The sequence below is a fragment of the Equus przewalskii genome, chromosome 3, assembly GCF_037783145.1.
Source record: "Equus przewalskii isolate Varuska chromosome 3, EquPr2, whole genome shotgun sequence".
In the NCBI taxonomy this organism is placed as follows: Eukaryota; Metazoa; Chordata; class Mammalia; order Perissodactyla; family Equidae; genus Equus; species Equus przewalskii.
The window spans coordinates 32714063-32723890 of NC_091833.1; positions in this window are offsets into that span (position 1 = coordinate 32714063).

A 9828-nucleotide genomic window follows, 5' to 3' on the forward strand; every position below is an offset into this window, starting at 1 on the left:
TCCAGTAAGAGAAAGTGGCTTTTCCTCTTTGGCTAACGAGACCAGCATTACGTTTTTAAGAACAGACCTGTTTTCTGAAATTCTGTCAGATAACAATAGGCTTTTGTCTCTGGCTCGAATGAATGTTAAAGCGCACATCTTTAATATGCTGAATGAATATTTATTTTTGTATCCATTTAAGAAATATGTTGATCTCTTTTATTCTTTATTGAAATAAAGTGCTCTTTTCTAAAAGCTGGCGTGTACTCCGTCTTTTGAAGTCATGAGCGACACCCAGTCTCCAGTCACGGAGATTGCTTCATGGGACGCACCCCCAGAACAGCCCAGGGTCAGCCCATCACTTGCGGGGAGGCACAGACTCCGGCCAGCCCGGGCCGAGACGTGGTACCCGACACACGGTCTGCGGGCAGGTGCCTTCTCTCTCCGGCCTCAGACGAGCCCAGTGGGACTGCGGCTGTTCTGGTTCTCAGCTTACAGAGGAGGAGACTGCGGCACAGGCTCGTGCCTGGCTGACAGGGGCCCTTCGTGCCGCGGGAGGACGGCGCAGTGGGAGAGGCGCTGTGACGGGGTGCGGGCGGAGCGCCGGCCTCTTGGAAGTCAGTGCCGTGAGTAACGTCAGTTCCCGCACGCCGCAGCTGGGAATTTTGTTTATAAGCAAGCCCTCTTCAGTCCTGTGGATTCAGGGCCAGACGAGGAAACTTGATGAAGCCTGCGTCTCCCCAGAGTTCAGCACCCTTGTGCAGACAGTTGACATCTTTCCCACTCCACTTCTCACGGCAGCCCCGGAGGGAGGGGTGCGGGGAGGAGTGTTTCCCGTGCAGACAGGGAACCGAGGGACGAGAGGCGCCGGCAATAACGGGGGGGTGGTCTAGACAAGGTGGTCGGGGCCCCAGATCTGAACTCACTTTTGAGATGTTGACCCTCCTCTGGACAACTAGCTTCTGGGACCTGAAGGGCAGCTGTGGGAAGGGGCAGACGTCACGTTCTGGAAAACGAGCAGCCTTCACTCTTCGTATTTTAAAAACATTTTAAGAAATTAAGCTATTTCCATGATCACTTCCTGATGTCATTTACTGCACTAGCTTTTGTAAAATCCGTCTGGGATGCAAAATTTTTGCTTTCCTCTGTAACGTCCCGATGGATTAAGACGACAGCCCCTGGGGTAAGCATCCACAGCACCTGCTGGGCCCTGGGAACCCTGGGAGAATCCTGAAGGGACTGGCCGGGCAGGCATCCCTGTGTGCTACAGGGACAGTGTCTCTCCAGAAAGCAGCGACCGTGGGGACCAGGAAGAAATTATTGGTGCGCAGATTCAGACTCTCCATAATAGAAGGTTCTGCAACTCAACTACGCAGAAATATTTAGAAACTCTAAAAACGCTCTATAACTAGTGGCTGTGATTTTAACAGCTCCGTGGGCCGAGAGTGAGGAGGGAGTTTCTCAGTGGGCAGTCTGGCTGCTTTTGCTAAAAGTAGGAGGGGAACAGCCGATGTCTCTATCCGCTCGTGGCCTCTGTCCTCCTCTTGGACATGCGCGCCGTGCATTGGCATGTTAACAGGTCCCTCTCACGGTAAGAAACTCACTAATCCTGCATTTTCCAAACTGATGTACCCTGATATTATGCCTTGCAGTGTGTCTGTGGATGAGCCGTCCCTAGTCCAATGTGAAGCATCTTGGGCATCGAGAGGAAAGGGTGCATATCTCTTTCCTGTTCCGGTTGGGCTGCCTTTCGGTCCGGGTGGAGTCTGTCAAGGATGGGCATGGCTTCATGCATCTCTTTCTGTGGAACAGACTACCCTCAGACTCACTGGTGTCAAAAACATTTTACTTTGCTTGTGGAATTCGTGGGTCAGAATTCAGACAGGGTGCAATGGCGTTGGCTTTTCTCTGTTCCACAAGTCTGGGGTCTGAGATGGGAAGACTCGAACAGCTGAGGGTGACTTGAGTGCTGGGGGTGGAATGGTCTGGAGGCTTTTTCATCCCCATGTCTGGTGCCCGGGCGGAGATGACTGGAAGGCTGGGCAGAGCTGGGACTGCTGACTGGGATGTCAACATGTGGTCTCTCCATGTAGTGTGGGCTTCCTCACAATATGGTGGCCTGAGGGCCATCCAGTAGACAAATAAACCACTGTCTATGACCCAGCTTCAAACGCCATTTAGCATCACTTCGGCCATTTTCTATTGGTCAAAGCAGTCACAAGGCTGCCCAGACTCAGCGGAGTGGGCAGACACCCTGCCTCTTGGATGGAAGGAGTCTCAAGGATCTCACAGCCAGGCCTTATAACCACCATGGGGAACAGAAGCATCTTCTTTTGCCCCTCATCCCACCTACCATGTTTTTTTAAATCTTCTGCCCCCGCCCCGGAAGTCCCAGCTCCTTTCTGCTCTGATTCCTTGAGTCTCAAGCAGGTAGCACCGTTCCTCACTCCATCTTGAGAGCACGACAGTGGACACCGACCTCCTTCAGAACATAGTCCTTCTCTGGTGAATATTGACCACCCATCCGGGCCTGACTCTGATGTGTTGCTGTGTGAAAAGACCCCCTCCCCACCGGGGTGAGATGGGGGCGGATGGGGGCTTCCCAGTTAGGGCTAACTTGGGCTGCTGTGGCGAGAGCCTTGTGTGGAGTTTTCCTGGTTCCTTCCATCCTGTTGCTCCTTATCCCTCAGGGGAAGACGGTCCCCCTTTCCTCGCTCTCATCCCCCACTCTGGGGCTCTGCCACAATTTCTTTGTGAGGGCAAGAGGCATAAAAACGATCATGCCATTGGTTATGGTTTTTGCGGGGCCAGGAATGCCTGGGTTGAACTTCCAGGTCTACCACCTGTAGCTAAGTGAAAGAAGGCAGGTTAGTAAAACTTACTGTGCCTCAGTTTCCCTATTTGTGGGCTGCTTGTGAGGATTAAGTGAGCAACATAGATCTAAGCAACATAGAGCAGCGCTTGGTAGGTAATCAGCAGTCCAGAGTGTGAGCTGTCATGATGCAGAAGCTGGGCAGGGGCCTGGTTTGGATTCCCCCAGAAGCAGAGCCAGACGCAAGGATCCAAGCGTAAGTGGTCCATGTGGGAGGCAGGAGAGGCTGGGAGGGGAAGGGGCCTCGCCGATGGAGGTGCGTTATCAAGCTGGGGGCCCTGTGGCTGCTGGAGCGTGTTCCTGCTGGCACCCTGGGAAAAGGCGGGGCACACGAGCCCTGCAGAGCGAGCCCCCGGGGTGAGAAAGTTGATGTTTGTACACCTACCTCCATCAGTTGTTGGTCGAGAGCTGCTCCCAGGGGGCATTGATCACTTGGTACTCCTGGCTTGTCTGGCACGAAGGAGGCGTGGGCTCTGGAAGCCTGGAGAAGCCTCCACCACTGACGCAGGTGCTGGCAGCCAGAAGGCGGCGGCGTACACTGGGGCAGGAAGGGCGAGGGGACGTGGGGACACAGGCAGTGTCTGCTCCATGAAGTGCTGTCACGACTATCGAGAGGGAGAATGTACAGGACCGGAGTACAGCCTCCGGACCCAGACGGCCCGGGGTTGGGTCCCAGATCAGTGCTTCTTAGCTGTGTGCCCTCAGGAAAATCACTTAAACTTTCTGTTCCTCAGTTTCCTCACCTGTCAAATGGGGGTAATAATCTTACCATTGTGAGGATTAAATGACTTAATAAGTCTAAAGAGCTTAAAACAGTACCTGACACAGAGTGAGTCCTGAAAAAAGTGTATTTATATTTGTCATCTATGTAATTAACTTACTTTATTAATTATTGATGTCTTATAAATAAATAATTATAATTATATTAACTTTTAGTAATTAATTATGTGCAATTATTGAATAATTGCTAATTAAGTACTTAATGTGGTAAATTATATACTTATATAATTACACAATTATTTGATTATCTTTCATTATAATTATTTAATTTTATAAATAATTATGTTCATTATTCAATTAATTATATAATTATTAAGTAACAATATTATATAAGTAATTAAATAATTATAATGCAATTATTCAATCATCACAATGTCATTTCTTGTCTCCTGTCTGCTCTTTGCGAAGGCGAGGACAGTTTGCTCAGCCACCACTCTGCTTCTAGGACCTGAACCAGTGTGTGGCATACAGTGGCGCTCAGTTAATGTTTGTTGAGTGCATCACTGATGCACGAATGTGGCTAGGTCGGGGCCCTGGCAGTGACAGCAGTGGTTAGTAGAAAAGGCCACCACAGAACGTGAAGATGACAATGGGGGGGTCCCAGCAGAGGAAGAAAGGGCTCAGGGAACAGCATTGTCGAAGCTGCCGGGCACATGCTGAAGGCATGTTAATGCCCTTCCCGCCCCCTCCTGCCTGTCTGATGTGGAACAACGAGGGAGCGATCCGGGGTTTCTGCGAGGCCGGATGGGAAGTCTTGAGGCAGAAATGGTTGTGAGAGCGTTCACAGACATCTCCCCTCCTTCTAGCCTTCCAAAGAGAAAACGCCAGTTCTCAGCTCTGCTTTTGCCCTCTCCTCCCTTCCCAGATGGATGGTTTCTTGCTGGAGGGAGACCGTGCTGACCTATAGGGCACAGAAGGGGAAGGGGGCCGGGAAGGGAGAGAAAGGATGGGCCGTGTGAGACGGTGGTGTGCAGAAGGGGGAAAGGCGCCTTGCAGACGCTGTGATGGGTCAGCCGTGTGGCTCCACCTGACAGTTCTCAAGGTGTGAAATTAGGGGAGTTGAGCTAACTGGAAATTATGTTCAGTCGTGGAGCTGTTTTATCGAGAGGGGCGTTTCTGAGGTTACGCTCATATGTCCAGTCCCTGGTATGTAGGAATCGTCCTCTCCTGCACCTTTTCACCAGATTATAGGACCAGAGGGAGGTAGAAAGAATAAGCGGTCTTGAAAATAAAAGTCTCTCGGAGAAATACAGAGGGAGGGAGTCTGGCTGTTTCCTTGAAGAGCTTTTAGGGGGAAAAATCACAGTGCATTGAGCAGACCAGATGTTATCTCTGCACTCGGCATTTCCCCTCCTGCAGCGTCTGCAGAAGCCTTTCTTCTGACCTCTTCCCGCTCCCTCTGTCTGACACAAGCATTGAGCAATCCAGGCCAGTTAGAAATCCCGAGCCCAGAAATAAAGTGACTGTTGCTTCGGTGTCCTTGCACATTTGCTCCGGGTCCCGACAGAGGCAGAAGGCGATGTTGCAGGAAGCAGATGGCCTACTGTACATTTCAGAATGTTTCAACTGCAAGGCCGGCTGGGCCTGTTGCATCACTGGGTCAGACAGTGCCACAGGGCAGAGGCAAGCACCTCAGGGGGCTGGACTGCTGGGCGGCAGCCTCAAGGGTCCAGAGGCAGGCCTAGAGGGGAGGGGAGGGCGAAGTTCGGAGAGGAGAAGGAGAAAGGGGGACGCAGGCTGGGAAATGCCTGAATTCTTAGCCAGGTCCGGTACAGGCCAATGCAGAGGGCGTATGTATGGGCTGAGAAGTCAGCTAGATTTGGCTTCAGACCTTGACTCGGTTGCTGATTAGCTGTGAGACCGTGGGGAGATGACTTCCCTCCTCTGCATTTCAGTACCCTTGCCTATAGATTACCCATCATTCCTGCTTCACATGGATGCTGTGAGGATCGATTGCCCTGATCTCGTGGGCTGTTGAGAGGATTCAGTGAGGTTGTCCACATGAAGTGCTGGACCAGTGCCCGGCCCGGGACAGTAAGTGCTGGAGAAACGTCCGCTGTTGGCATGATTCTAATGACATCGTTCTAACAATAGGGCTGATGGGAGAGCCCGACGCAGCACCCGGGTCAGCCTCTCCCTGTGGGCAGGAGACGTGAGCAGCCATTTGGGAGGCTGCTTAGTGGGTGCAGAACCGAACAGAGGGAGCTCAGAGATTATCAACAGTGCCGCTCCGCAGAGGTAGTTTAAGACCGTCTGAGCATCTTCCTGAGCAGACACTGTTCTCAGCTTGTTTACTGGATGTATTCTGTTGTCCCCAGTATCCACCCTGCTCGCTCCCTGGAAGCTGATCTCCATGGACCACTAACAGGCTCCCCCACCCTCAGGCTTCTAGCTGAGCTCAGCCAATGAGAACCCCAGTAGGAGATCAGAGGCGGGGAGGAGAGAGAGGGCAGGGTGCTCACCCCTGGCCCCCCGCCCCCCCAGCGGGTGTCCCTGAGTTGGCTGTGTCCCTGCAGAGGCAGTGGACTCTTCCTGGCTCCAGGAACCTCTCCCTCCCCTTGTCACTTTAGGCACCACCACCTCTGGGTGGGGACAGCTCTGCTGTTGCCAGTCCTGGCTCCTGCACTATCACTTCTGGTTCCCTTAGGCCAGGGGCCAGCAAATCTGGTGAATCTGGCCCACTGCTTGTTGTTGCAAATAAAGTTTTATTGAAACACAGCCACACTCATTTGTTTACATATTGTCTGTGGCTGCTTCGGTGCTACAGTAACAGAGTTGAATAGTTGTAACAGAGGGCGCAAAGCCTAAAATATTTACTGTCTGGTCTTTCCCAGCTTTTCAGAGCAGTTTGCCAAGCTCTGCCATAGACCCGGGCCGCAGTGAAGAGATTAGTCCCTTTGCAAGTCTCCTCCCCACGGGCCCCTGGCCGGTGCTCGTTGAATGGTCGGAACACCCTGTGAGGTGTGGATCCTCGTTTTCTCCATTTTGCGGAGGAGGAAACTGAGGCCCTGGGAGGCCAGATAACTTGGACGAGGTTAGTTACACAGTCAGGGATGGGGTTGACATCTAAACCCAGGGAGTCTAGCTCCAGAGTAAGGCGTGACCAGTGCCCCCTGGCACCTTTTTGCTCAAGTTGCCGTGACTGGTCTCAGAACGGCTGGGCCCACTCAGCCAGGATGCCTCTGGCAGTGTCCAGCTTGGCAGAGCCAGCCTTTGATTCAGTTTCCTCTTTTTCCTCTGCATCCAGCCCCCGATAATTGAAATGCACCTTCACGTCTTGCTGGCCGGGGGCATGTCCTGGCTCTAGAAGTTTCCTTGCACATCTCTCCCCTACCGTGTCAGGTGCTGATTTCAGAGTCTAACCTCGGCAGAGGAGTCCCATTTCATGAATTTGCAAGTTCTTGGGGAGAGGGTCCCTAAAGCCTGCATCTCTCAGCGACACTCCCCGCTCCTCCAGACCTCTCTGCACATGGCCAACAGGGAGCAGGACAGGAGACCACGACTAGGACCCCAAGGCTGCCCCCTTTTCTGTGTGAGTGGGGGGTGTTCCCAGGGGCACCTCACAGCCATTTCCTCCTCCAAGGGCTGGAGGAATAGGGCCTGATAAGGAGCTAGCAGACGGAATGACGCATTTCTCTCGTCATCATTTAATTAGCCTCTTCATTCTCTTTACTAACCAGGGGTTCTCAACCGGGGGTGGGTCTGCCCCTCAGGGGACACTTGGCAATGTCTAGAGACATTTTTGGTTGTCATGACTGGGGAAGCAGGTGGAGGCCAGGGGTGCTGCTCAACACCCTACCGTGTGCAGGACAGTGCCCCGCTCCCAACTAGAGTTATCCGTCCCCAAATGTCAGCAGTGCCGAGGTGCAGAAGCCCCGCAGTGGACATTAATCTGTGGGGGGTTGCGGGGTGGGGTGTGGGGGACAGCGTCTGTCTTGCTCACTATTAAATCTCCAACACATATAACAGTTCTCGATGAACCAGCGAATGCTTGCCGCCTAGCAGGAACTGGGCGAAACACGCTTCCTACATCTCAGGCACTGGGTGGTCCGCGTGTGGGACACGGGCACTGGGGGCTCACAGGAGAGGGATGGAGGGCGCCATGAGGGGAGTGACAGACACTCGACGGAGGAGGAGGATGGGGGCGGCCAGTGGGGAAGCTTCTCAGGCCAGGGCCTGGAGACGGGCCCTCGTGTGGGTGGGAGATGGGGGCCTGTCTGAAGGTCCCGGGATGCAAACCAGGGCCTTTGTGCGTGGGTTGTTCTTGTGCAGCCATGAGGTAAACAACAGAGTCCAAACAGCTGCCTGGCCCAGCCAAAGCTGCAAGGCTTTCAGCTGAGACAGTTTTACTCAAGACGAGCCTGCTTTTGGGAAGTCTCAGGTGAAGGTGCTGGACTCGGGCGGTTCTGAAACTCAAGGTAATTCCTGAAAGCGCACCTTTCGCTTCCCGAGTGTGATGTTAGCTGAGATCACTTCCCTTCCTCCCAGGCGTGAAAATCTGTAGGCACCTGGGGTCCCCAGCAGCCGCCCCTCGGACCCTGCCCCTCTGCCCCACCCCTGCCACTTTGTGACAGCAGGGCCTCTCTGACCCTCAGTTTCCTCGTCTGGCAGACAGGTGAAAGTCACTGTGAGGTGACGTTTTGTGGAAGGGCCTTGGCTGCTGCTGACTAAGCCCAGGGTAAATGCCCACTTGCCTCCTTGGGCTGGCTGGCTCCTGACCGTGACCGCACCAGGTCAGTGCTGTCCCTCCCCCACCATGGGGAAGCTGTCGGTTGGAAGGACAGCGCTATCTTGACTTTTAGGGTCGCTATGTCCCTGCATTTCTTACATTTACTGCCCAGGAGCCGCTGAACACATGCCTGTTTTTTCCCGAATGTTACACTGATAGAATTCGACAGTGAGTGTTCCTCTGTGTCTGACCTCACTCACTGGCATGCAGAGGGTCACCCTGCTGTCATGTGCGGCTGGCCTCGCTGTGTTGCATCCCGGGTGTGACTGCATTGTTCCCTATCGTTCCCTTCCTCCATGGATGGGGTGCTAGTTAGTTTCGTCTTCGGCCGCACTGATGGTCCCGTGTGAATGTTCTGGTGCATGCGCACACCTGTCCCGTCTCTGGGTTGCAGGTGCACACCTGTTCAGCTTGGCTGTGCACTGTCATCCTGCCTCCCACACTCCCGTGCCCGTTGCTGCCTGTCCTCACCAACACTTGGTGTTTTCAGCCGTGTCTGTTGCAGCCATTCTCGTGGGCGTCCTGATGTCTCACTTTGGTTTTCCTTGGCATTCCTCCCATGGCGGACGGAACTGGGCTCCTGGTGGTGCATTTATCGGACAACTTCTCGGTGAAGTCATTAGTTTAAGCTCTCGCTCACGTTTTCATCGGGCTGTCTGTCTTCTCCTTCTGGCCTTGTGGGAGTGCTCATGGTTTCTGGACGGGAGCCCGCGCCCCTTCTTCAGAACTGGTGTCGACTCTGAGCGGTTGGGGCCCGGGGAGACATCAAGCATTTTGAATTCCAGAGGGAATTCTGCCAGGCAAACTTGTAATTGCTCACTTTGGCATTTCTTCCTGGAGCTTCGAGGTTCCTGGCACCTTCTGACACTGGCCCCGGGCTCCCCCCACGTCTGCCCGTTGCTGCCCACCCTGGACGGAGGCATCTGGTCAGCTTCAAGCGCCGCCTCCTGCCCCCCCAGTCTGGCCGCCATCTCCATAAACTGGGTCTGTGCTCCCAGAGGATAGCCCGTTGTCGCGGGGCGGGGCACGGGGAATGTCTCACAGAAACACGTGATACTTAAAATGAGCCTTGAGGGTGAGCAAAAAGGAGGAGCCCGTCAGGTGGAGAAGGAAGGGAACCAGGAAAGCATGAGCAGAAACGGGGGTGCCCAGGCCGTGGCGGGCGGGGGTGAGGGCTGCAGTGCCTGCGTGTCGGGGCTGTGATGCTGAGCTCCGCGTCCCAGCCGCGGTGGGGAATGGCCTCGAAAGCCATGTGTCGTGTGTTAGATTTATCCCCAAACTGTGGGGTGCCGTCAGCGTAGAGGCTTCGGATGTGGGAGGGCACCGAGCTGGTGTGTGTGAATGGGGCCCCCGACGTTTTCTGGCTGAGTGAGCGAATCACCTGGCCTTTCTGAGCCTCAGTTTCCTCCCTTGCAAAACAGATTTGGTCATAATGATCTCTCCTCCAAGGGCTGCCGTGCAGACGATG